General features: G+C 52.1%; 4 non-coding genes across 4 annotated transcripts; all 4 read right to left on the bottom strand.

Moving 5' to 3' along the window:
• Nucleotides 1-4,313: 4,313 nt before the first annotated feature.
• LOC140407954 (U2 spliceosomal RNA) lies at nt 4,314-4,495 on the bottom strand. The gene has a single exon (XR_011939910.1). It is a non-coding gene; the product is annotated as a U2 spliceosomal RNA (small nuclear RNA).
• Nucleotides 4,496-11,561: 7,066 nt separating this feature from the next.
• Nucleotides 11,562-11,746, bottom strand: LOC140407958 (U2 spliceosomal RNA). The gene has a single exon (XR_011939914.1). It is a non-coding gene; the product is annotated as a U2 spliceosomal RNA (small nuclear RNA).
• Nucleotides 11,747-17,334: 5,588 nt separating this feature from the next.
• On the bottom strand, nt 17,335-17,521 carry LOC140407962 (U2 spliceosomal RNA). The gene has a single exon (XR_011939918.1). It is a non-coding gene; the product is annotated as a U2 spliceosomal RNA (small nuclear RNA).
• A 5,597-nt stretch (nt 17,522-23,118) lies between these two features.
• Nucleotides 23,119-23,305, bottom strand: LOC140407961 (U2 spliceosomal RNA). Its single transcript, XR_011939917.1, has one exon. It is a non-coding gene; the product is annotated as a U2 spliceosomal RNA (small nuclear RNA).
• Nucleotides 23,306-26,593: the final 3,288 nt, after the last annotated feature.

Consider the following 26,593-nt stretch of genomic DNA (forward strand, 5'->3'; position numbering starts at 1 on the left):
AGGGTTTTGCCCGCAATGGAGAGGGAGCGTTGCTCCCACCAGCCCAGTTTCTGTCTTACCTTTCCTATGCGCTCCTCCCAGTTTTTGGTGCACGCCCCAGCAGCTCCGAACCATATCCCCAGCACCTTCAGGTAATCTGACCTGACAGTGAAGGGGACAAAGGACCGGTCGGCCCAGTTCCCAAAGAACATGGCCTCGCTCTTGCCCCGGTTTACCTTGGCTCCCGAGGCCAGTTCAAACTGGTCGCAGGTGGTCAAGAGCCTGCGTACAGACGCAGGATCCGAGCAGAAGACGGCAACGTCGTCCATGTACAGGGAGGCCTTGACTTGCATGCCTCCACTGCCTGGGATCGTCACTCCTCTTATGCCCGGATCCCTCCTGATGGACTCGGCAAAAGGTTCTATGCAGCACACAAAAAGGGCAGAGGAGAGAGGGCAGCCCTGCCTGACTCCAGATTTGATCTGGAACTTTTCTGATTCCCACCCATTGATTGAGACTGCGCTATAGATGTTTGTGTAGAGCAGTTTGATCCAATTGCGAATTCCCTCCCCAAACCCCATTTTGGAGAGCACATCCATCATGTAGGTGTGTGATATTCTGTCAAAAGCCTTCTCCTGGTCAAGGCTGATGAGGCAAGTGTCCACCCCCCTGTCCTGCACGTAGGCGATCGTATCCCTGAGTAGCGCGAGGCTATCAGAGATCTTCCTGCCGGGTACAGCACAGGTCTGGTCAGGGTGGATCACCGACTCCAGAACAGACCTGACCCGATTGGCTATGACCTTTGCTAGAATTTTGTAGTCCACATTCAACAGTGAAATGGGTCGCCAATTTCGAATTTCTTCCCTTTCCCCCTTCTGCTTGTAGATGAGGGTGATGATGCCTTTCCTCATGGACTCTGACATGCTGCCTTCCAGAAGCATACTCTCGTACACTTCCAGCAGGTCTGGGCCGATCCAGTCCCACAGAGCCGAATACAACTCAACCGGTAAGCCGTCGCTTCCGGGCGTTTTGCTCGTCTCGAAGGACTTAACGGCCTTCGTCAGCTCGTCCAGAGTTAGTGGTTTGCCCAGGTTTTCCAGCTCGCTGTCGCCTATGACCTCCGTGATAGTCGACAGGAAAGTCTGGGAAACAGTGCTATCTGTTGGCTTCAGGTCATACAGTCCGGCATAAAAGGATTGGCTGATCCTCAGGATGTCAGACTGCGATGACTTTTCAGAGCCATCTTCTTCCTTCAGGCTGCTGATCACAGAGGTCTCTCTGTGCACCTTTTGGAAGAAGAAGCGTGAGCACTTTCCGTCCTGCTACACGGAGCGGACTCTGGAACGGAAGATAACCTTGGAGGCCTCCGAGGTGCAGAGCGAGGCTTGCTGGCTCTTCACCTCTTGGAGGTCCTCCTTGACATCCACCCCCATCGACTGCAGCTGGAGCAAATTTTGTATACTTTTCTGGAGCCTGGACATGACCCCTCATCTCTCTCTTACCTTTTGAACGCCCTTGAGGATGAAAAACCTCTTGATATTCCCCTTGATTGCTTCCCATCAGAGATGTGGGGCCTCAAAGAGGGGTTTCACGGTTCTCCAACCTTTGTAATCCCTCCTGAGTTCCTCGATGTTCTCAGGGGTCAGCAGTTTTACATTTAGCTTCCACGTCCCCCTGCCTACCCCCTGGTCTTCCTGCAGGTGGCAGTCGGCCAGTAGGAGGCAGTGGTCAGAGAAGAACACCGGCGTTACGTCGGTGGACCTGACCGTGAAAGCTCGGGACAGAAAAAAGAAGTCTATCCTGGAGCGGACGGACCCGTCTGGCCGTGACCATGTGTATCTACGCTGCGCGCCGTCTGCAGGGTTGCTGCAGACGTCGAGCAGCTTGGCGTCTTTTACCGTTTCCATCAGGAGTCTGGACGTAGCGTCTAATTTGCTGTCGGCTTTGCTGGATCGTCCAGCCGCATCGATGATGCAGTTGAAGTCACCACCCAGGATGACCGGCTTGGAGGTGGCCAACAGCAGTGGGAGTTGCTGAAGGACTGCCAGCCGCTCACTTTTTACGGCCGGGGCGTACACATTAATAAGTCTGAGAGGGGTGTTTTTGTATTTCACGTCTGCTACGAGGAGGCGCCCGCCCACCACCTCCTTAACGTCGGAGATGGTGAAGTTGCCTCCCCGCAGCAGAATACCCAGGCCGGAGGAGCGGCAGTCGTTCCCTCCTGACCAGATGGATGGCCCGTGGGACCACCAGCTCGACCAGCGCCTGTAGTTGCTGAGGTGCGGAATTCCCCACTCCTGCAGGAACAGTAGGTCAGCTTTTACATTTGCCAAATAGTTGAGTGTGGCTACACACCGCGAAGTATCTTTGTTGCTTCGCACATTTATGGATGCAATTTTTAAACCCATTATAAAAAGGTAGATTTACCAGTCTCAAGCGTCCAGAGTCTATACAGTTGGCTGTTCCAGCTGTTGAATGTTCCCCAGCATGCCGGTGGTGCTCGCAAACTTTAGCACAGTTGCAGGGCTGAGAAAACTGTTCTGGTCCGTACTGGCCCCGTGATTTGGATGCAGATGCATTGGGGGGGTGGTGTAGCCCTGGGGTTCGTCGTGGCAGTCAGTAGGTGTTGGGGTTGCAGGCCGGTCTTCACCTGGGTTGTTGCTGCTCGTTGCTATCGGGGGTTGGTCTGTGACCTTGTTTTCTTCCCGGTCGGTAGTCTGGGGGGTCTGTGCCTTCCGTTCCACGTTGGTGCTTTGCGTGCGTTGCCTCTTTATTTGAGGCCGATTCTTGCCCTGTTTTCCCTCATCGGATGAGGTGTCGGCACTAAGTGCGCCGGCTGAGAGGTGTCGCTTTTTGCCACTACCCCTCAGGGGGTTCTTCAGTTTGTTTTTTTGTTTCCTCTTTCGTTTGTCCCTGTTCACGGTTTCCCAGGGCTCTTTATTCTTTGTCCCATCCTCTTCCTCTTCCATTGAGTGTTCCTCATCAGATGGGGCTGGGGCTGGGTTGTCAGGAGGTGCTGGGGCCTCCTCTTTTTGTTGGGGGCCCTTCTGTTGCTTTTCCTCATTCTGAACCGTGGTGTCTTTTTCGGTGGAGGGTGTATGCACCTCCTCTCTGGTCGCCTTTTTGACTCCGCTGCTGATGATCTGTGCATATGTCGCCCCGCGGTTCGGGCAGGCCCTGTAAAGATGGCCGGCCTCCCCACACAGGGTGCAGCACTTGTCTTCCTTGCAGTCCTTAGTCATGTGTCCCTCCTGCCTGCAGTTCTTGCAGAAGGTCACACTGCAGTTTGCGGCAACATGCCCCGTTTTGCCACAGGCGTGGCATACTCGTGGCTGTCCCACGTAGTAGAGGTAGCCACGATTTACTCCAATAGCGAAATTGGAGGGGGGATGCAGGATGGCTCCGTTGCTGTCCGTTCTTAGGGTCACCTTGACCTGGTGCTCACTTGTCCAGATGCCGAAGGTGTCTTTCACTTGCACGCTGTCACTTTTCAGCTCAGCGTACCTGGCGAGGAACATGAGCACATCAGACACAGGGACGTGGGGGTTGTACGTGTGCAGTGTAACAACCCGATTTTGCTGTGCCGGTAGCGTAAACAGAGGCTCCGCAGTCAGGATCGACAGGGGACTCTGGTTACCTTTTTCCTTGAAGACGTTCAAGAATTTGATGCACGCTGCGACGCTCTTGAAGGTGACATCAAAGAAACCATTCTTGGGGAAGTTTTGCAAGCAGAAGATTTCTGTTGCTTTAAACCCACAACTCTCGAGCAGCACCCGCTTCACGAAGAGTATCCGATCCAAAGGTGACTCTCCATCCGTTTTCTTCACTGTGACTCGGACAGTGTTTCGCACTCCCCAGCCTGGTGGTCGGGATGCAGCTGCATCCATAGCTCGTACGTTGGGTGTGAAACTGTATCGGCGTTAGGCCTAAACCCGAGGTTTAGGCCAGCATGTAGATCCACCAATAGCAGCAAAGCTCCAAACGTTTCCTCTTTTGACGACTTCAATCCCTCAGAGTTCTCCAATCCACAATCGACATCGAAATCCTCAGCTTCTCTCAATCAAATGAGACTACACTTGATCTTAGCCAAAAGGCCGAGAAGCCGAGTAATGCACATTCAAGAGTGAAATGGGTGGTCAATTTCGAATGAGTTCCCTTTCGCCGTTGTGCTTGTAAGATGCGTTTGGTCATTCTTCATGACACCGGGGCCAGGTAGAAGGTGAGTAGCAGCAGCCACTTGCCGAAGCATTTTGTTGTGTGCTGAAAGAACTGAATAAAGTGTATATTTGTATGTGTTTGAGCTGTTTTTTGAGTTTGAAATTCCCCATCAAGGGGTGGTGTGCACCGTTGCTGGAGATACTGCAATACCAGGTCGATGCATGGAGTGGACGGAGCAAGCCCCTATTCCATCTCCCTGCTCCAAAAATCAATTTAATATATGGTCCCCAGATAAGGGACGTATCAGATATTAAACTGATAAGAACAGATTTTTTTTTTTTTTTTTTCAAAAAAATATACTTTATTCATAAAAATTTATCATGAGCATTACAGAAACATTTCAAATTGTCTTGACTGTACATTTCCGGCAGGGTTACATGTTGCCTTGACTTTCTTCCATTCAATTTTGATATTGTCGTACACATATCACTTTTTACATTACAATTCCTTCTTAAATATTTACAGTGGCATGTTTGTTTTATACATTGGAGTGTTGGTTGCCCAGACCGAGGGGGCTTTACACTGTTACCCGCCCCTCGGTGTACATTTGCTGGAAAGACTTTACACAGTGGTCTTTCCCCATTGCGCCTTGGCGGCAGCTGCCCCAAGCTTGAGTGCGTCCCTCAGCACGTAGTCCTGGACCTTGGAATGTGCCAGTCTGCAACACTCGGTCGAGGACAATTCTTTGCACTGGAAGATCATCAAGTTTCGGGCAGACCAAAGAGCGTCTTTTACCGAGTTGATGACCTTCCAGCAGCAGTTGATATTTGTCTCGGTGTGTGTCCCTGGAAACAGTCCGTAGAGCACAGAGTCCTGTGTCACAGATCTGTTTGGGATAAACCTTGACAAATACCACTGCATCTCTCTCCAGACCTTCTTTGCAAAGGCACATTCCACAAGGAGGTGTGTGACCGTCTCATTTCCCCCACAGCCACTCCGAGGGCAGCGTGCATTGGTGCAGAGCCTTCGGGTGTGCATGAAGAATCTGACAGGGAGGGCCCTTCTCACCACCAGCCAAGCTAGGTCTTGGTGCTTGTTTGAAAGTTCTGGTGATGAGGCGTTCTGCCAGATGACTCTGGCAGTCTGCTCAGGGAACCATCCAACGTCCTCCACGGTCTCCTTTTCCCTGAGGGCCTCGAGGACATTACGTGCTGACCACTGCTTCATTGCCTTGTGGTCAAAGGTGTTTTCCTTCAAAAACCTTTCCACAAAGGACAGGTGGTACGGTACGGTCCAACTACTTGGAGCGTTCCGCGGCAATGAGGCCAGGCCCATCCTTCGCAACACCGGGGACAGGTAGAACCTCAGTATGTAGTGACACTTGGTGTTTGCATACTGGGGGTCCACGCACAGCTTGATGCAGCTGGACACAAAGATGGCCAACAGGATGAGGGAGGCGTTGGGTACGTTCCGCCCTCCCTTCTCCAGAGGTTTGTACACGGTGTCCCTTCGGACACGGTCCATCTTGGATCGCCAGATAAATTTGAAGATGGCCCGGGTGACTGCTGTGGCGTAGGGTCGGGTTCTGGGCCAGACCTGCGCCACGTACAGTAGCACCGAGAGTACCTCACACCTGATGACCAGGGTTTTGCCCGCAATGGAGAGGGAGCGTTGCTCCCACCAGCCCAGTTTCTGTCTTACCTTTCCTATGCGCTCCTCCCAGTTTTTGGTGCACGCCCCAGCAGCTCCGAACCATATCCCCAGCACCTTCAGGTAATCTGACCTGACAGTGAAGGGGACAAAGGACCGGTCGGCCCAGTTCCCAAAGAACATGGCCTCGCTCTTGCCACGGTTTACCTTGGCTCCCGAGGCCAGTTCAAACTGGTCGCAGGTGGTCAAGAGCCTGCGCACAGACGCAGGATCAGAGCAGAAGACGGCAACGTCGTCCATGTACAGGGAGGCCTTGACTTGCATGCCTCCACTGCCTGGGATCGTCACTCCTCTTATGCCCGGATCCGTCCTGATGGACTCGGCAAAAGGTTCTATGCAGCACACAAAAAGGGCAGAGGAGAGAGGGCAGCCCTGCCTGACTCCAGATTTGATCTGGAACTTTTCTGATTCCCACCCATTGATTGAGACTGCGCTATAGATGTTTGTGTAGAGCAGTTTGATCCAATTGCGAATTCCCTCCCCAAACCCCATTTTGGAGAGCACATCCATCATGTACAAAGAACAAAGAACAAAGAAATGTACAGCACAGGAACAGGCCCTTCGGCCCTCCAAGCCCGTGCCGACCATACTGCCCGACTAAACTACAATCTTCTACACTTCCTGGGTCCGTATCCTTCTATTCCCATCCTATTCATATATTTGTCAAGATGCCCCTTAAATGTCCCTATCGTCCCTGCCTCCACTACCTCCTCCGGTAGTGAGTTCCAGGCACCCACTACCCTCTGCGTAAAAAACTTGCCTCGTACATCTACTCTAAACTTTGCCCCTCTCACCTTAAACCTATGCCCCCTAGTAATTGACCCCTCTACCCTGGGGAAAAGCCTCTGACTATCCACTCTGTCTATGCCCCTCATAATTTTGTATACCTCTATCAGGTCTCCCCTCAACCTCCTTCGTTCCAGTGAGAACAAACCGAGTTTATTCAATCGCTCCTCATAGCTTATGCCCTCCATACCAGGCAACATTCTGGTAAATCTCTTCTGCACCCTCTCTAAAGCCTCCACATCCTTCTGGTAGTGTGGCGACCAGAATTGAACACTATACTCCAAGTGTGGCCTAACTAAGGTTCTATACAGCTGCAACATGACTTGCCAATTCTTATACTCAATGCCCCGGCCAATGAAGGCAAGCATGCCGTATGCCTTCTTGACTACCTTCTCCACCTGTGTAGCCCCTTTCAGTGATCTGTGGACCTGTACTCCTAGATCTCTTTGACTTTCAATACTCTTGAGGGTTCTACCATTCACTGTATATTCCCTACCTGCATTAGCCCTTCCAAAATGCATTACCTCACATTTGTCCAGGTTAAACTCCATCTGCCATCTCTCCGCCCAAGTCTCCAGACAATCTAAATCCTGCTGTATCCTCAGACAGTCCTCATCGCTATCCGCAATTCCACCAACCTTTGTGTCGTCTGCAAACTTACTAATCAGACCAGTTACATTTTCCTCCAAATCATTTATATATACTACAAAGAGCAAAGGTCCCAGCACTGATCCCTGTGGAACACCACTGGTCACAGCCCTCCAATTAGAAAAGCATCCCTCCATTGCTACCCTCTGCCTTCTATGGCCTAGCCAGTTCTGTATCCACCTTGCCAGTTCACCCCTGATCCCGTGTGACTTCACCTTTTGTACTAGTCTACCATGAGGGACCTTGTCAAAGGCCTTACTGAAGTCCATATAGACAACATCTACTGCCCTACCTGCATCAATCATCTTAGTGACCTCCTCGAAAAACTCTATCAAGTTAGTGAGACACGACCTCCCCTTCACAAAACCGTGCTGCCTCTCACTAATACGTCCATTTGCTTCCAAATGGGAGTAGATCCTGTCTCGAAGAATTCTCTCCAGTAATTTCCCTACCACTGAAGTAAGGCTCACCGGCCTGTAGTTCCCGGGATTATCCCTGCCACCCTTCTTAAACAGAGGAACAACATTGGCTATTCTCCAGTCCTCCGGGACATCCCCATGTAGGTGTGCGATATTCTGTCAAAAGCCTTCTCCTGGTCAAGGCTGATGAGGCAAGTGTCCACCCCCCTGTCCTGCACGTAGGCGATCGTATCCCTGAGTAGCGCGAGGCTATCAGAGATCTTTCTGCCGGGTACAGCACAGGTCTGGTCAGGGTGGACCACCGACTCCAGAGCAGACTTGACCCGATTGGCGATGACCTTTGCTAGTATTTTGTAGTCCACATTCAACAGTGAAATGGGTCGCCAATTTCGAATTTCTTCCCTTTCCCCCTTCTGCTTGTAGATGAGGGTGATGATGCCTTTCCTCATGGACTCTGACATGCTGCCTTCCAGAAGCATACTCTCGTACACTTCCAGCAGGTCTGGGCCGATTCAGTCCCACAGAGCCGAATACAACTCAACCGGTAAGCCGTCGCTTCCGGGAGTTTTACTCGTCTCGAAGGACTTGGCGGCCTTTGTCAGCTCGTCCAGAGTTAGTGGTTTGTCCAGGTTTTCCAGCTCGCTGTCGCCTATGACCTCCGTGATAGTCGACAGGAAGGTCTGGGAAACAGTGCTATCTGTTGGCTTCAGGTCATACAGTCCGGCATAAAAGGATTGGCTGATCCTCAGGATGTCAGACTGCGATGACTTTTCAGAGCCATCTTCTTCCTTCAGGCTGCTGATCACAGAGGTCTCTCTGTGCACCTTTTGGAAGAAGAAGCGTGAGCACTTTTCGTCCTGCTCCACGGAGCGGACTCTGGAACGGAAGATAACCTTGGAGGCCTCCGAGGTGTAGAGCGAGGCTTGCTGGCTCTTCACCTCTTGGAGATCCTCCTTGACATCCACCCCCATCGACTGCAGCTGGAGCAAATTTTGCATACTTTTCTGGAGCCTGGACATGACCCCTCGTCTCTCTCTCACCTTTTGAACCCCCTTGAGGATGAAAAACCTCTTGATATTCCCCTTGATTGCTTCCCACCAGAGATGTGGGGCCTCAAAGAGGGGTTTCACGGTTCTCCAACCTTTGTAATCCCTCCTGAGTTCCTCGATGTTCTCAGGGGTCAGCAGTTTTACATTTAGCTTCCACGTCCCCCTGCCTACCCCCTGGTCTTCCTGCAGGTGGCAGTCGGCCAGTAGGAGGCAGTGGTCAGAGAAGAACACCGGCGTTACGTCGGTGGACCTGACCGTGAAAGCTCGGGACACAAAAAAGAAGTCTATCCTGGAGCGGACGGACCCGTCTGGCCGTGACCATGTGTATCTACGCTGCGCGCCGTCTGCAGGGTTGCTGCAGACGTCGAGCAGCTTGGCGTCTTTTACCGTTTCCATCAGGAGTCTGGACGTAGCATCCAGTTTGCTGTCGGCTTTGCTGGATCGTCCAGCCGCATCGATGATGCAGTTGAAGTCACCACCCAGGATGACCGGCTTGGAGGTGGCCAACAGCAGTGGGAGTTGCTGAAGAACTGCCAGCCGCTCACTTTTTACGGCCGGGGCGTACACATTAATAAGTCTGAGAGGGGTGTTTTTGTATTTCACGTCTGCTACGAGGAGGCGCCCGCCCACCACCTCCTTAACGTCGGAGATGGTGAAGTTACCTCCCCGCAGCAGAATACCCAGGCCGGAGGAGCGGCAGTCGTTTCCTCCTGACCAGATGGATGGCCCGTGGGACCACCAGCTCGACCAGCGCCTGTAGTTGCTGAGGTGCGGAATTCCGCACTCCTGCAGGAACAGTAGGTCAGCTTTTAAATTTGCCAAATAGTTGAGTGTGGCTACACACCGCGAAGTGTCTTTGATGCTTCGCACATTTATGGATGCAATTTTTAAACCCATTATAAAAGGATAGATTTACCAGTCTCAAGAGTCCAGAGTCTATACAGTTGGCTGTTCCAGCTGTTGAATGTTCCCCAGCATGCCGGTGGTGCTCGCAAACTTTAGCACAGTTGCAGGGCTGAGAAAACTGTTCTGGTCCGTACTGGCCCCGTGATTTTGATGCAGATGCATTGGGGGGGTGGTGTAGCCCTGGGGTTTGTCGTGGCAGTCAGTAGGTGTTGGGGTTGCAGGCCGGTCTTCACCTGGGTTGTTGCTGCTCGTTGCTATCGGGGGTTGGTCTGTGACCTTGTTTTCTTCCCGGTCGGTGGTCTGGGGGGTCTGTGCCTTCCGTTCCAGGTTGGTGCTTTGCCTCTTTATCTGAGGCCGATTCTTGTCCTGTTTTCCCTCATCGGATGAGGTGTCGGCACTAAGTGCGCCGGCTGAGAGGTGTCGCTTTTTGCCACTACCCCTCAGGGGGTTCTTCAGTTTGTTTTTTTGTTTTCTCTTTCGTTTGTCCCTGTTCACGGTTTCCCAGGGCTCTTTATTCTTTGTCCCATCCTCTTCCTCTTCCATTGAGTGTTCCTCATCAGATGGGGCTGGGTTGTCAGGAGGTGCTGGGGCCTCCACTTTTTGTTGGGGGCCCTTTTGTTGCTTTTCCTCATTCTGAGCCGTGGTGTCTTTTTCGGTGGAGGGTGTATGCACCTCCTCTCTGGTCGCCTTTTTAACTCCGCTGCTGATGATTTGAGCGTATGTCGCCCCGCGTTTCAGGCAGGCCCTGTAAAGATGGCCGGCCTCCCCACACAGGTTGCAGCACTTGTCTTCTTTGCAGTCCTTAGTCATGTGTCCCTCCTGCCTGCAGTTCTTGCAGAAGGTCACACTGCAGTTTGCGGCAACATGCCCCGTTTTGCCACAGGTGTGGCATACACGTGGCTGTCCCACGTAGTAGAGGTAGCCACGATTTACTCCAATAGCGAAATTGGAGGGGGGATGCAGGATGGCTCCGTTGCTGTCCGTTCTTAGGGTCACCTTGACCTGGTGCTCACTTGTCCAGATGCCGAAGGTGTCTTTCACTTGCACGCTGTCACTTTTCAGCTCAGCGTACCTGGCGAGGAACGTGAGCACATCAGATACAGGGACGTGGGGGTTGTACGTGTGCAGTGTAACAACCCGATTTCGCTGTGCCGGTAGCGTAAACAGAGGTTCCGCAGTCAGGATCGACAAGGGACTCTGGTTACCTTTTTCCTTGAAGACGTTCAAGAATTTGATGCACGCTGCGACGCTCTTGAAGGTGACATCAAAGAAACCATTCTTGGGGAAGTTTTGCAAGCAGAAGATCTCTGTTGCTTTAAACCCACAGCACTCGAGCAGCACCTTCTTCACGAAGTGTTTCCGGTCCAAAGGTGACTCTCCATCCGTTTTCTTCACTGTGACTCGGACAGTGTTTCGCACGCCCCAGCCTGGTGGTCGGGATGCAGCTGCATCCATAGCTCGTACGTTGGGTGTGAAACTGTATCGGCGTTAGGCCTAAACCCGAGGTTTAGGCCAGCATGTAGATCCACCAATAGCAGCCAAGCTCCAAACGTTTCTTCTTTGACGACTTCAATCCCTCCGAGTTGTCCAATCCACAATAGACATGGAAATCCTCAGCTTCCCTCGATCAAATGAGACTACACTTGATGTTAGGCAAAAGGCCGAGAAGCCGAGTAATGCACATTGAAGAGTGAAATGGGTGGTCAATTTCGAATGAGTTCCCTTTCGCTGTTGTGCTTGTAAGATGCGTTTGGTCATTCTTCATGACACCCCCGGGGCCAGGTAGAAGGTGAGTAGCAGCAGCCAGTTGCCGAAGCATTTTGTTGTGTGCTGGAAGAACTGTGAATAAAGTGTATATTTGTATGTGTTTGAGCTGTTTTTTGAGTTTGAAATTCCCCATGAAGGGGTGGTGTGCACCGTTGCTGGAGATACTGCAATACCAGGTCGATGCGTGGAGTGGACGGAGCAAGCCCCTATTCCATCTCCCTGCTCCAAAAATCAATTTAATATATGGTCCCCAGATAAGGGACGTATCAGATATTAAACTGATAAGAACAGATTTTTTTTTTTTTTTTTTTTTCAAAAAAATATACTTTATTCATAAAAATTTATCATGAGCATTACAGAAACATTTCAAATTGTCTTGACTGTACATTTCCGGCAGGGTTACATGTTGCCTTGACTTTCTTTCATTCAATTTTGATATTGTCATACACATATCACTCTTTACATTACAATTCCTTCTTAAATATTTACATTGTCATGTTTGTTTTATACATTGGAGTGTTGGTTGCCCAGACCGAGGGGCTTTACACTGTTACGCGCCCCTCGGTGTACATTTGCTGGAAAGACTTTACACAGTGGTCTTTCCCCATTGCGCCTTGGCGGCAGCTGCCCCAAGCTTGAGTGCGTCCCTCAGCACGTAGTCCTGGACCTTGGAATGTGCCAGTCTGCAACACTCGGTCGAGGACAATTCTTTGCACTGGAAGATCAGCAAGTTTCGGGCAGACCAAAGAGCGTCTTTTACCGAGTTGATGACCTTCCAGCAGCAGTTGATATTTGTCTCGGTGTGTGTCCCTGGAAACAGTCCGTAGAGCACAGAGTCCTGTGTCACAGATCTGTTTGGGATAAACCTTGACAAATACCACTGCATCTCTCTCCAGACCTTCTTTGCAAAGGCACATTCCACAAGGAGGTGTGTGACCGTCTCATTTCCGCCACAGCCACTCCGAGGGCAGCGTGCATTGGTGCAGAGCCTTCGGGTGTGCATGAAGAATCTGACAGGGAGGGCCTTTCTCACCACCAGCCAAGCTAGGTCTTGGTGCTTGTTTGAAAGTTCTGGTGATGAGGCGTTCTGCCAGATGACTCTGGCAGTCTGCTCAGGGAACCATCCAACGTCCTCCACGGTCTCCTTTTCCCTGAGGGCCTCGAGGACATTACGTGCTGACCACTGCTTCATTGCCTTGTGGTCAAAGGTGTTTTCCTTCAAAAACTTTTCCACAAAGGACAGGTGGTACGGTACGGTCCAACTACTTGGAGCGTTCCGCGGCAATGAGGCCAGGCCCATCCTTCGCAACACCGGGGACAGGTAGAACCTCAGTATGTAGTGACACTTGGTGTTTGCATACTGGGGGTCCACGCACAGCTTGATGCAGCTGGACACAAAGGTGGCCAACAGGATGAGGGAGGCGTTGGGTACGTTCCGCCCTCCCTTCTCCAGAGGTTTGTACGTGGTGTCCCTTCGGACACGGTCCATCTTGGATCGCCAGATAAATTTGAAGATGGCCCGGGTGACTGCTGTGGCGTAGGGTCGGGTTATGGGCCAGACCTGCGCCACGTACAGTAGCACCGAGAGTACCTCACACCTGATGACCAGGGTTTTGCCCGCAATGGAGAGGGAGCGTTGCTCCCACCAGCCCAGTTTCTGTCTTACCTTTCCTAGGCGCTCCTCCCAGTTTTTGGTGCACGCCCCAGCAGCTCCGAACCATATCCCCAGCACCTTCAGGTAATCTGACCTGACAGTGAAGGGGACAAAGGACCGGTCGGCCTAGTTCCCAAAGAACATGGCCTCGCTCTTGCCCCGGTTTACCTTGGCTCCAGAGGCCAGTTCAAACTGGTCGCAGGTGGTTAAGAGCCTGCGTACAGACGCAGGATCCGAGCAGAAGACGGCAACGTCGTCCATGTACAGGGAGGCCTTGACTTGCATGCCTCCACTGCCTGGGATCGTCACTCCTCTTATACCCGGATCCCTCCTGATGGACTCGGCAAAGGGTTCTATGCAGCACACAAAAAGGGCAGAGGAGAGAGGGCAGCCCTGCCTGACTCCAGATCTGATCTGGAACTTTTCTGATTCCCACCCATTGATTGAGACTGCGCTATATTTGTTTGTGTAGAGCAGTTTGATCCAATTGCGAATTCCCTCCCCAAACCCCATTTTGGAGAGCACATCCATCATGTAGGTGTGCGATATTCTGTCAAATGCCTTCTCCTGGTCAAGGCTGATGAGGCAAGTGTCCACCCCCCTGTCCTGCACGTAGGCGATCGTATCCCTGAGTAGCGCGAGGCTATCAGAGATCTTCCTGCCGGGTACAGCACAGGTCTGGTCAGGGTGGATCACCGACTCCAGAGCAGACCTGACCCGATTGGCGATGACCTTTGCTAGAATTTTGTAGTCCACATTCAACAGTGAAATGGGTCGCCAATTTCGAATTTCTTCCCTTTCCCCCTTCTGTTTGTAGATGAGGGTGATGATGCCTTTCCTCATGGACTCTGACATGCTGCCTTCCAGAAGCATACTCTCGTACACTTCCAGCAGGTCTGGGCCCATCCAGTCCCACAGAGCCGAATACAACTCAACCGGTAAGCCGTCGCTTCCGGGAGTTTTACTCGTCTCGAAGGACTTGGCGGCCTTTGTCAGCTCGTCCAGAGTTAGTGGTTTGTCCAGGTTTTCCAGCTCGCTGTCGCCTATGACCTCCGTGATAGTCGACAGGAAGGTCTGGGAAACAGTGCTATCTGTTGGCTTCAGGTCATACAGTCCGGCATAAAAGGATTGGCTGATCCTCAGGATGTCAGACTGCGATGACTTTTCAGAGCCATCTTCTTCCTTCAGGCTGCTGATCACAGAGGTGTCTCTGTGCACCTTTTGGAAGAAGAAGCGTGAGCACTTTTCGTCCTGCTCCACGGAGCGGACTCTGGAACGGAAGATAACCTTGGAGGCCTCCGAGGTGTAGAGCGAGGCTTGCTGGCTCTTCACCTCTTGGAGATCCTCCTTGACATCCACCCCCATCGACTGCAGCTGGAGCAAATTTTGCATACTTTTCTGGAGCCTGGACATGACCCCTCGTCTCTCTCTCACCTTTTGAACGCCCTTGAGGATGAAAAACCTCTTGATATTCCCCTTGATTGCTTCCCACCAGAGATGTGGGGCCTCAAAGAGGGGTTTCTCGGTTCTCCAACCTTTGTAATCCCTCCTGAGTTCCTCGATGTTCTCAGGGGTCAGCAGTTTTACATTTAGCTTCCACGTCCCCCTGCCTACCCCCTGGTCTTCCTGCAGGTGGCAGTCGGCCAGTAGGAGGCAGTGGTCAGAGAAGAACACCGGCGTTACGTCGGTGGACCTGACCGTGAAAGCTCGGGACACAAAAAAGAAGTCTATCCTGGAGCGGACGGACCCGTCTGGCCGTGACCATGTGTATCTACGCTGCGCGCCGTCTGCAGGGTTGCTGCAGACGTCGAGCAGCTTGGCGTCTTTTACCGTTTCCATCAGGAGTCTGGACGTAGCGTCTAGTTTGCTGTCGGCTTTGCTGGATCGTCCAGCCGCATCGATGATGCAGTTGAAGTCACCACCCAGGATGACCGGCTTGGAGGTGGCCAACAGCAGTGGGAGTTGCTGAAGAACTGCCAGCCGCTCACTTTTTACGGCCGGGGCGTACACATTAATAAGTCTGAGAGGGGTGTTTTTGTATTTCACGTCTGCTACGAGGAGGCGCCCGCCCACCACCTCCTTAACGTCGGAGATGGTGAAGTTGCCTCCCCGCAGCAGAATACCCAGGCCGGAGGAGCGGCAGTCGTTTCCTCCTGACCAGATGGATGGCCCGTGGGACCACCAGCTCGACCAGCGCCTGTAGTTGCTGAGGTGCGGAATTCCGCACTCCTGCAGGAACAGTAGGTCAGCTTTTACATTTGCCAAATAGTTGAGTGTGGCTACACACCGCGAAGTATCTTTGATGCTTCGCACATTTATGGATGCAATTTTTAAACCCATTATAAAAAGATAGATTTACCAGTCTCAAGAGTCCAGAGTCTATACAGTTGGCTGTTCCAGCTGTTGAATGTTCCCCAGCATGCCGGTGGTGCTCGCAAACTTTAGCACAGTTGCAGGGCTGAGAAAACTGTTCTGGTCCGTACTGGCCCCGTGATTTTGATGCAGATGCATTGGGGGGGTGATGTAGCCCTGGGGTTCGTCGTGGCAGTCAGTAGGTGTTGGGGTTGCAGGCCGGTCTTCACCTGGGTTGTTGCTGCTCGTTGCTATCGGGGGTTGGTCTGTGACCTTGTTTTCTTCCCGGTCGGTGGTCTGGGGGGTCTGTGCCTTCCGTTCCACGTTGGTGCTTTGCCTCTTTATCTGAGGCCGATTCTTGTCCTGTTTTCCCTCATCGGATGAGGTGTCGGCACTAAGTGCGCCGGCTGAGAGGTGTCGCTTTTTGCCACTACCCCTCAGGGGGTTCTTCAGTTTGTTTTTTTGTTTCCTCTTTCGTTTGTCCCTGTTCACTGTTTCCCAGGGCTCTTTATTCTTTGTCCCATCCTCTTCCTCTTCCATTGAGTGTTCCTCATCAGATGGGGCTGGGGTTGGGTTGTCAGGAGGTGCTGGGGCCTCCTCTTTTTGTTGGGGGCCCTTCTGTTGCTTTTCCTCATTCTGAACCGTGGTGTCTTTTTCGGTGGAGGGTGTATGCACCTCCTCTCTGGTCGCCTTTTTAACTCCGCTGCTGATGATTTCAGCGTATGTCGCCCCGCGTTTCGGGCAGGCCCTGTAAAGATGGCCGGCCTCCCCACACAGGTTGCAGCACTTGTCTTCTTTGCAGTCCTTAGTCATGTGTCCCTCCTGCCTGCAGTTCTTGCAGAAGGTCACACTGCAGTTTGCGGCAACATGCCCCGTTTTGCCACAGGTGTGGCATACACGTGGCTGTCCCACGTAGTAGAGGTAGCCACGATTTACTCCAATAGCGAAATTGGAGGGGGGATGCAGGATGGCTCCGTTGCTGTCCGTTCTTAGGGTCACCTTGACCTGGTGCTCACTTGTCCAGATGCCGAAGGTGTCTTTCACTTGCACGCTGTCACTTTTCAGCTCAGCGTACCTGGCGAGGAACGTGAGCACATCAGATACAGGGACGTGGGGGTTGTACGTGTGCAGTGTAACAACCCGATTTCGCTGTGCCGGTAGCGTAAACAGAGGTTCCGCAGTCAGGATCGACAAGGGGCTCTGGTTACCTTTTTCCTTGAAGACGTTCAAGAATTTGATGCACGCTGCGACGCTCTTGAAGGTGACATCAAAGAAACCATTCTTGGGGAAGTTTTGCAAGCAGAAGATCTCTGTTGCTTTAAACCCACAGCACTCGAGCAGCACCTTCTTCACGAAGTGTTTCCGGTCCAAAGGTGACTCTCCATCCGTTTTCTTCACTGTGACTCGGACAGTGTTTCGCACGCCCCAGCCTGGTGGTCGGGATGCAGCTGCATCCATAGCTCGTACGTTGGGTGTGAAACTGTATCGGCGTTAGGCCTAAACCCGAGGTTTAGGCCAGCATGTAGATCCACCAATAGCAGCCAAGCTCCAAACGTTTCTTCTTTGACGACTTCAATCCCTCCGAGTTCTCCAATCCACGATCGTCATCAAAATCCTCAGCTTCCCTCGATCAAATGAGACTACACTTGATCTTAGCCAAAAGGCCGAGAAGCGGAGTAATGCACATTCAAGAGTGAAATGGGTGGTCACTTTCGAATGAGTTCCCTTTCGCCGTTGTGCTTGTAAGATGCGTTTGGTCATTCTTCATGACACCGGGGCCAGGTAGATGGTGAGTAGCAGCAGCCAGTTGCCAAAGCATTTTGTTGTGTGCTGAAAGAACTGTGAATAAAGTGTATATTTGTATGTGTTTGAGCTGTTTTTTGAGTTTGAAATTCCCCATGAAGGGGTGGTGTGCACCGTTGCTGGAGATACTGCAATACCAGGTCGATGCGTGGAGTGGACGGAGCAAGCCCCTATTCCATCTCCCTGCTCCAAAAATCAATTTAATATATGGTCCCCAGATAAGGGACGTATCAGATATTAAACTGATAAGAACAGATTTTTTTTTTTTTTTTTTTTTTTCAAAAAAATATACTTTATTCATAAAAATTTATCATGAGCATTACAGAAACATTTCAAATTGTCTTGACTGTACATTTCCGGCAGGGTTACATGTTGCCTTGACTTTGACTTTCTTTCATTCAGTTTTGATATTGTCACACACATATCACTCTTTACATTACAATTCCTTCTTAAATATTTACAGTGTCATGTTTGTTTTATACATTGGAGTGTTGGTTGCCCAGACCGAGGGGCTTTACACTGTTACGCGCCCCTCGGTGTACATTTGCTGGAAAGACTTTACACAGTGGTCTTTCCCCATTGCGCCTTGGCGGCAGCTGCCCCAAGCTTGAGTGCGTCCCTCAGCACGTAGTCCTGGACCTTGGAATGTGCCAGTCTGCAACACTCGGTCGAGGACAATTCTTTGCACTGGAAGATCAGCAAGTTTCGGGCAGACCAAAGAGCGTCTTTTACCGAGTTGATGACCTTCCAGCAGCAGTTGATATTTGTCTCGGTGTGTGTCCCTGGAAACAGTCCGTAGAGCACAGAGTCCTGTGTCACAGATCTGTTTGGGATAAACCTTGACAAATACCACTGCATCTCTCTCCAGACCTTCTTTGCAAAGGCACATTCCACAAGGAGGTGTGTGACCGTCTCATTTCCCCCACAGCCACTCCGAGGGCAGCGTGCATTGGTGCAGAGCCTTCGGGTGTGCATGAAGAATCTGACAGGGAGGGCCTTTCTCACCACCAGCCAAGCTAGGTCTTGGTGCTTGTTTGAAAGTTCTGGTGATGAGGCGTTCTGCCAGATGACTCTGGCAGTCTGCTCAGGGAACCATCCAACGTCCTCCACGGTCTCCTTTTCCCTGAGGGCCTCGAGGACATTACGTGCTGACCACTGCTTCATTGCCTTGTGGTCAAAGGTGTTTTCCTTCAAAAACTTTTCCACAAAGGACAGGTGGTACGGTACGGTCCAACTACTTGGAGCGTTCCGCGGCAATGAGGCCAGGCCCATCCTTCGCAACACCGGGGACAGGTAGAACCTCAGTATGTAGTGACACTTGGTGTTTGCATACTGGGGGTCCACGCACAGCTTGATGCAGCTGGACACAAAGGTGGCCAACAGGATGAGGGAGGCGTTGGGTACGTTCCGCCCTCCCTTCTCCACAGGTTTGTACATGGTGTCCCTTCGGACACGGTCCATCTTGGATCGCCAGATAAATTTGAAGATGGCCCGGGTGACTGCTGTGGCGTAGGGTCGGGTTATGGGCCAGACCTGCGCCACGTACAGTAGCACCGAGAGTACCTCACACCTGATGACCAGGGTTTTGCCCGCAATGGAGAGGGAGCGTTGCTCCCACCAGCCCAGTTTCTGTCTTACCTTTCCTAGGCGCTCCTCCCAGTTTTTGGTGCACGCCCCAGCAGCTCCGAACCATATCCCCAGCACCTTCAGGTAATCTGACCTGACAGTGAAGGGGACAAAGGACCGGTCGGCCCAGTTCCCAAAGAACATGGCCTCGCTCTTGCCCCGGTTTACCTTGGCTCCAGAGGCCAGTTCAAACTGGTCGCAGGTGGTTAAGAGCCTGCGTACAGACGCAGGATCCGAGCAGAAGACGGCAACGTCGTCCATGTACAGGGAGGCCTTGACTTGCATGCCTCCACTGCCTGGGATCGTCACTCCTCTTATACCCGGATCCCTCCTGATGGACTCAGCAAAAGGTTCTATGCAGCACACAAAAAGGGCAGAGGAGAGAGGGCAGCCCTGCCTGACTCCAGATCTGATCTGGAACTTTTCTGATTCCCACCCATTGATTGAGACTGCGCTATAGATGTTTGTGTAGAGCAGTTTGATCCAATTGCGAATTCCCTCCCCAAACCCCATTTTGGAGAGCACATCCATCATGTAGGTGTGCGATATTCTGTCAAAAGCCTTCTCCTGGTCAAGGCTGATGAGGCAAGTGTCCACCCCCCTGTCCTGCACGTAGGCGATCGTATCCCTGAGTAGCGCGAGGCTATCAGAGATCTTCCTGCCGGGTACAGCACAGGTCTGGTCAGGGTGGATCACCGACTCCAGAGCAGACCTGACCCGATTGGCGATGACCTTTGCTAGAATTTTGTAGTCCACATTCAACAGTGAAATGGGTCGCCAATTTCGAATTTCTTCCCTTTCCCCCTTCTGCTTGTAGATGAGGGTGATGATGCCTTTCCTCATGGACTCTGACATGCTGCCTTCCAGAAGCATACTCTCGTACACTTCCAGCAGGTCTGGGCCCATCCAGTCCCACAGAGCCGAATACAACTCAACCGGTAAGCCGTCGCTTCCGGGAGTTTTACTCGTCTCGAAGGACTTGGCGGCCTTTGTCAGCTCGTCCAGAGTTAGTGGTTTGTCCAGGTTTTCCAGCTCGCTGTCGCCTATGACCTCCGTGATAGTCGACAGGAAGGTCTGGGAAACAGTGCTATCTGTTGGCTTCAGGTCATACAGTCCGGCATAAAAGGATTGGCTGATCCTCAGGATGTCAGACTGCGATGACTTTTCAGAGCCATCTTCTTCCTTCAGGCTGCTGATCACAGAGGTGTCTCTGTGCACCTTTTGGAAGAAGAAGCGTGAGCACTTTTCGTCCTGCTCCACGGAGCGGACTCTGGAACGGAAGATAACCTTGGAGGCCTCCGAGGTGTAGAGCGAGGCTTGCTGGCTCTTCACCTCTTGGAGATCCTCCTTGACATCCACCCCCATCGACTGCAGCTGGAGCAAATTTTGCATACTTTTCTGGAGCCTGGACATGACCCCTCGTCTCTCTCTCACCTTTTGAACGCCCTTGAGGATGAAAAACCTCTTGATATTCCCCTTGATTGCTTCCCACCAGAGATGTGGGGCCTCAAAGAGGGGTTTCACGGTTCTCCAACCTTTGTAATCCCTCCTGAGTTCCTCGATGTTCTCAGGGGTCAGCAGTTTTACATTTAGCTTCCACGTCCCCCTGCCTACCCCCTGGTCTTCCTGCAGGTGGCAGTCGGCCAGTAGGAGGCAGTGGTCAGAGAAGAACACCGGCGTTACGTCGGTGGACCTGACCGTGAAAGCTCGGGACACAAAAAAGAAGTCTATCCTGGAGCGGACGGACCCGTCTGGCCGTGACCATGTGTATCTACGCTGCGCGCCGTCTGCAGGGTTGCTGCAGACGTCGAGCAGCTTGGCGTCTTTTACCGTTTCCATCAGGAGTCTGGACGTAGCGTCTAGTTTGCTGTCGGCTTTGCTGGATCGTCCAGCCGCATCGATGATGCAGTTGAAGTCACCACCCAGAATGACCGGCTTGGAGGTGGCCAACAGCAGTGGGAGTTGCTGAAGAACTGCCAGCCGCTCACTTTTTACGGCCGGGGCGTACACATTAATAAGTCTGAGAGGGGTGTTTTTGTATTTCACGTCTGCTACGAGGAGGCGCCCGCCCACCACCTCCTTAACGTCGGAGATGGTGAAGTTGCCTCCCCGCAGCAGAATACCCAGGCCGGAGGAGCGGCAGTCGTTTCCTCCTGACCAGATGGATGGCCCGTGGGACCACCAGCTCGACCAGCGCCTGTAGTTGCTGAGGTGCGGAATTCCGCACTCCTGCAGGAACAGTAGGTCAGCTTTTACATTTGCCAAATAGTTGAGTGTGGCTACACACCGCGAAGTATCTTTGATGCTTCGCACATTTATGGATGCAATTTTTAAACCCATTATAAAAAAGATAGATTTACCAGTCTCAAGAGTCCAGAGTCTATACAGTTGGCTGTTCCAGCTGTTCGATGTTCCCCAGCATGCCGGTGGTGCTCGCAAACTTTAGCACAGTTGCAGGGCTGAGAAAGCTGTTCTGGTCCGTACTGGCCCCGTGATTTTGATGTAGATGCATTGGGGGGGTGATGTAGCCCTGGCGTTCGTCATGGCAGTCAGTAGGTGTTGGGGTTGCAGGCCGGTCTTCACCTGGGTTGTTGCTGCTCGTCACTATCGGGGGTTGGTCTGTGACCTTGTTTCCTTCCCGGTCGGTGGTCTGGGGGGTCTGGGCCTTCCGTTCCACGTTGGTGCTTTGCCTCTTTATTTGAGGCCGATTCTTGTCCTGTTTTCCCTCATCGGATGAGGTGTCGGCGCTAAGTGCGCCGGCTGAGAGGTGTCGCTTTTTGCCACTACCCCTCGGGGGGTTCTTCAGTTTGTTTTTTTGTTTCCGCTTTCGTTTGTCCCTGTTCACTGTTTCCCAGGGCTCTTTATTCTTTGTCCCATCCTCTTCCTCTTCCATTGAGTGTTCCTCATCAGATGGGGCTGGGGTTGGGTTGTCAGGAGGTGCTGGGGCCTCTTCTTTTTGTTGGGGGCCCTTTTGTTGCTTTTCCTCATTCTGAGCCGTGGTGTCTTTTTCGGTGGAGGGTGTATGCACCTCCTCTCTGGTCGCCTTTTTAACTCCGCTGCTGATGATTTCAGCGTATGTCGCCCCGCGTTTCGGGCAGGCCCTGTAAAGATGGTCGGCCTCCCCACACAGGTTGCAGCACTTGTCTTCTTTGCAGTCCTTAGTCATGTGTCCCTCCTGCCTGCAGTTCTTGCAGAAGGTCACACTGCAGTTTGCGGCAACATGCCCCGTTTTGCCACAGGTGTGGCATACACGTGGCTGTCCCACGTAGTAGAGGTAGCCACGATTTACTCCAATAGCGAAATTGGAGGGGGGATGCAGGATGGCTCCGTTGCTGTCCGTTCTTAGGGTCACCTTGACCTGGTGCTCACTTGTCCAGATGCCGAAGGTGTCTTTCACTTGCACGCTGTCACTTTTCAGCTCAGCGTACCTGGCGAGGAACGTGAGCACATCAGATACAGGGACGTGGGGGTTGTACGTGTGCAGTGTAACAACCCGATTTCGCTGTGCCGGTAGCGTAAACAGAGGTTCCGCAGTCAGGATCGACAAGGGACTCTGGTTACCTTTCTCCTTGAAGACGTTCAAGAATTTGATGCACGCTGCGACGCTCTTGAAGGTGACATCAACAAAGCCATTCTTGGGGAAGTTTTGCAAGCAGAAGATCTCTGTTGCTTTAAACCCACAGCACTCGAGCAGCACCTTCTTCACGAAGTGTTTCCGGTCCAAAGGTGACTCTCCATCCGTTTTCTTCACTGTGACTCGGACAGTGTTTCGCACGCCCCAGCCTGGTGGTCGGGATGCAGCTGCATCCATAGCTCGTACGTTGGGTGTGAAACTGTATCGGCGTTAGGCCTAAACCCGAGGTTTAGGCCAGCATGTAGATCCACCAATAGCAGCCAAGCTCCAAACGTTTCTTCTTTGGCGACTTCAATCCCTCCGAGTTGTCCAATCCACGATCGTCATCGAAATCCTCAGCTTCCCTCGATCAAATGAGACTACACTTGATCTTAGCCAAAAGGCCGAGAAGCGGAGTAATGCACATTCAAGAGTGAAATGGGTGGTCAATTTCGAATGAGTTCCCTTTCGCCGTTGTGCTTGTAAGATGCGTTTGGTCATTCTTCATGACACCCCGGGGCCAGGTAGATGGTGAGTAGCAGCAGCCAGTTGCCAAAGCATTTTGTTGTGTGCTGAAAGAACTGTGAATAAAGTGTATATTTGTATGTGTTTGAGCTGTTTTTTGAGTTTGAAATTCCCCATGAAGGGGTGGTGTGCACCGTTGCTGGAGATACTGCAATACCAGGTCGATGCGTGGAGTGGACGGAGCAAGCCCCTATTCCATCTCCCTGCTCCAAAAATCAATTTAATATATGGTCCCCAGATAAGGGACGTATCAGATATTAAACTGATAAGAACAGATTTTTTTTTTTTTTTTTTTTTTTCAAAAAAATATACTTTATTCATAAAAATTTATCATCAGCATTACAGAAACATTTCAAATTGTCTTGATGTACATTTCCGGCAGGGTTACATGTTGCCTTGACTTTCTTCCATTCAATTTTGATATTGTCATACACATATCACTCTTTACATTACAATTCCTTCTTTAATATTTACACTGGCATGTTTGTTTTATACATTGGAGTGTTGATTGCCCAGACCGAGGGGCTTTACACTGTTACGCGCCTCTCGGTGTACATTTGCTGGAAAGACTTTACACTGTGGTCTTTCCCCATTGCGCCTTGGCGGCAGCTGCCCCAAGCTTGAGTGCGTCCCTCAGCACGTAGTCCTGGACCTTGGAATGTGCCAGTCTGCAACACTCGGTCGAGGACAATTCTTTGCACTGGAAGATCAGCAAGTTTCGGGCAGACCAAAGAGCGTCTTTTACCGAGTTGATGACCTTCCAGCAGCGGTTGATATTTGTCTCGGTGTGTGTCCCTGGAAACAGTCCGTAGAGCACAGAGTCCTGTGTCACAGATCTGTTTGGGATAAACCTTGACAAATACCACTGCATCTCTCTCCAGACCTTCTTTGCAAAGGCACATTCCACAAGGAGGTGTGTGACCGTCTCATTTCCCCCACAGCCACTCCGAGGGCAGCGTGCATTGGTGCAGAGCCTTCGGGTGTGCATGAAGAATCTGACAGGGAGGGCCTTTCTCACCACCAGCCAAGCTAGGTCTTGGTGCTTGTTTGAAAGTTCTGGTGATGAGGCGTTCTGCCAGATGACTCTGGCAGTCTGCTCAGGGAACCATCCAACGTCCTCCACGGTCTCCTTTTCCCTGAGGGCCTCGAGGACATTACGTGCTGACCACTGCTTCATTGCCTTGTGGTCAAAGGTGTTTTCCTTCAAAAACTTTTCCACAAAGGACAGGTGGTACGGTACGGTCCAACTACTTGGAGCGTTCCGCGGCAATGAGGCCAGGCCCATCCTTCGCAACACCGGGGACAGGTAGAACCTCAGTATGTAGTGACACTTGGTGTTTGCATACTGGGGGTCCACGCACAGCTTGATGCAGCTGGACACAAAGGTGGCCAACAGGATGAGGGAGGCGTTGGGTACGTTCCGCCCTCCCTTCTCCAGAGGTTTGTACATGGTGTCCCTTCGGACACGGTCCATCTTGGATCGCCAGATAAATTTGAAGATGGCTCGGGTGACTGCTGTGGCGTAGGGTCGGGTTATGGGCCAGACCTGCGCCACGTACAGTAGCACCGAGAGTACCTCACACCTGATGACCAGGGTTTTGCCCGCAATGGAGAGGGAGCGTTGCTCCCACCAGCCCAGTTTCTGTCTTACCTTTCCTATGCGCTCCTCCCAGTTTTTGGTGCACGCCCCAGCAGCTCCGAACCATATCCCCAGCACCTTCAGGTAATCGGACCTGACAGTGAAGGGGACAAAGGACCGGTCGGCCCAGTTCCCAAAGAACATGGCCTCGCTCTTGCCCCGGTTTACCTTGGCTCCAGAGGCCAGTTCAAACTGGTCGCAGGTGGTTAAGAGCCTGCGTACAGACGCAGGATCCGAGCAGAAGACGGCAACGTCGTCCATGTACAGGGAGGCCTTGACTTGCATGCCTCCACTGCCTGGGATCGTCACTCCTCTTATACCCGGATCCCTCCTGATGGACTCGGCAAAAGGTTCTATGCAGCACACAAAAAGGGCAGAGGAGAGAGGGCAGCCCTGCCTGACTCCAGATCTGATCTGGAACTTTTCTGATTCCCACCCATTGATTGAGACTGCGCTATAGATGTTTGTGTAGAGCAGTTTGATCCAATTGCGAATTCCCTCCCCAAACCCCATTTTGGAGAGCACATCCATCATGTAGGTGTGCGATATTCTGTCAAAAGCCTTCTCCTGGTCAAGGCTGATGAGGCAAGTGTCCACCCCCCTGTCCTGCACGTAGGCGATCGTATCCCTGAGTAGCGCGAGGCTATCAGAGATCTTCCTGCCGGGTACAGCACAGGTCTGGTCAGGGTGGATCACCGACTCCAGAGCAGACCTGACCCGATTGGCGATGACCTTTGCTAGAATTTTGTAGTCCACATTCAACAGTGAAATGGGTCGCCAATTTCGAATTTCTTCCCTTTCCCCCTTCTGTTTGTAGATGAGGGTGATGATGCCTTTCCTCATGGACTCTGACATGCTGCCCTCCAGAAGCATACTCTCGTACACTTCCAGCAGGTCTGGGCCCATCCAGTCCCACAGAGCCGAATACAACTCAACCGGTAAGCCGTCGCTTCCGGGAGTTTTACTCGTCTCGAAGGACTTGGCGGCCTTTGTCAGCTCGTCCAGAGTTAGTGGTTTGTCCAGGTTTTCCAGCTCGCTGTCGCCTATGACCTCCGTGATAGTCGACAGGAAGGTCTGGGAAACAGTGCTATCTGTTGGCTTCAGGTCATACAGTCCGGCATAAAAGGATTGGCTGATCCTCAGGATGTCAGACTGCGATGACTTTTCAGAGCCATCTTCTTCCTTCAGGCTGCTGATCACAGAGGTGTCTCTGTGCACCTTTTGGAAGAAGAAGCGTGAGCACTTTTCGTCCTGCTCCACGGAGCGGACTCTGGAGCGGAAGATAACCTTGGAGGCCTCCGAGGTGTAGAGCGAGGCTTGCTGGCTCTTCACCTCTTGGAGATCCTCCTTGACATCCACCCCCATCGACTGCAGCTGGAGCAAATTTTGCATACTTTTCTGGAGCCTGGACATGACCCCTCGTCTCTCTCTCACCTTCTGAACGCCCTTGAGGATGAAAAACCTCTTGATATTCCCCTTGATTGCTTCCCACCAGAGATGTGGGGCCTCAAAGAGGGGTTTCACGGTTCTCCAACCTTTGTAATCCCTCCTGAGTTCCTCGATGTTCTCAGGGGTCAGCAGTTTTACATTTAGCTTCCACGTCCCCCTGCCTACCCCCTGGTCTTCCTGCAGGTGGCAGTCGGCCAGTAGGAGGCAGTGGTCAGAGAAGAACACCGGCGTTACGTCGGTGGACCTGACCGTGAAAGCTCGGGACACAAAAAAGAAGTCTATCCTGGAGCGGACGGACCCGTCTGGCCGTGACCATGTGTATCTACGCTGCGCGCCGTCTGCAGGGTTGCTGCAGACGTCGAGCAGCTTGGCGTCTTTTACCGTTTCCATCAGGAGTCTGGACGTAGCGTCTAGTTTGCTGTCGGCTTTGCTGGATCGTCCAGCCGCATCGATGATGCAGTTGAAGTCACCACCCAGGATGACCGGCTTGGAGGTGGCCAACAGCAGTGG

Source organism: Scyliorhinus torazame, chromosome 2 (genome assembly GCF_047496885.1).
Source record: "Scyliorhinus torazame isolate Kashiwa2021f chromosome 2, sScyTor2.1, whole genome shotgun sequence".
NCBI lineage: Eukaryota > Metazoa > Chordata > Chondrichthyes > Carcharhiniformes > Scyliorhinidae > Scyliorhinus > Scyliorhinus torazame.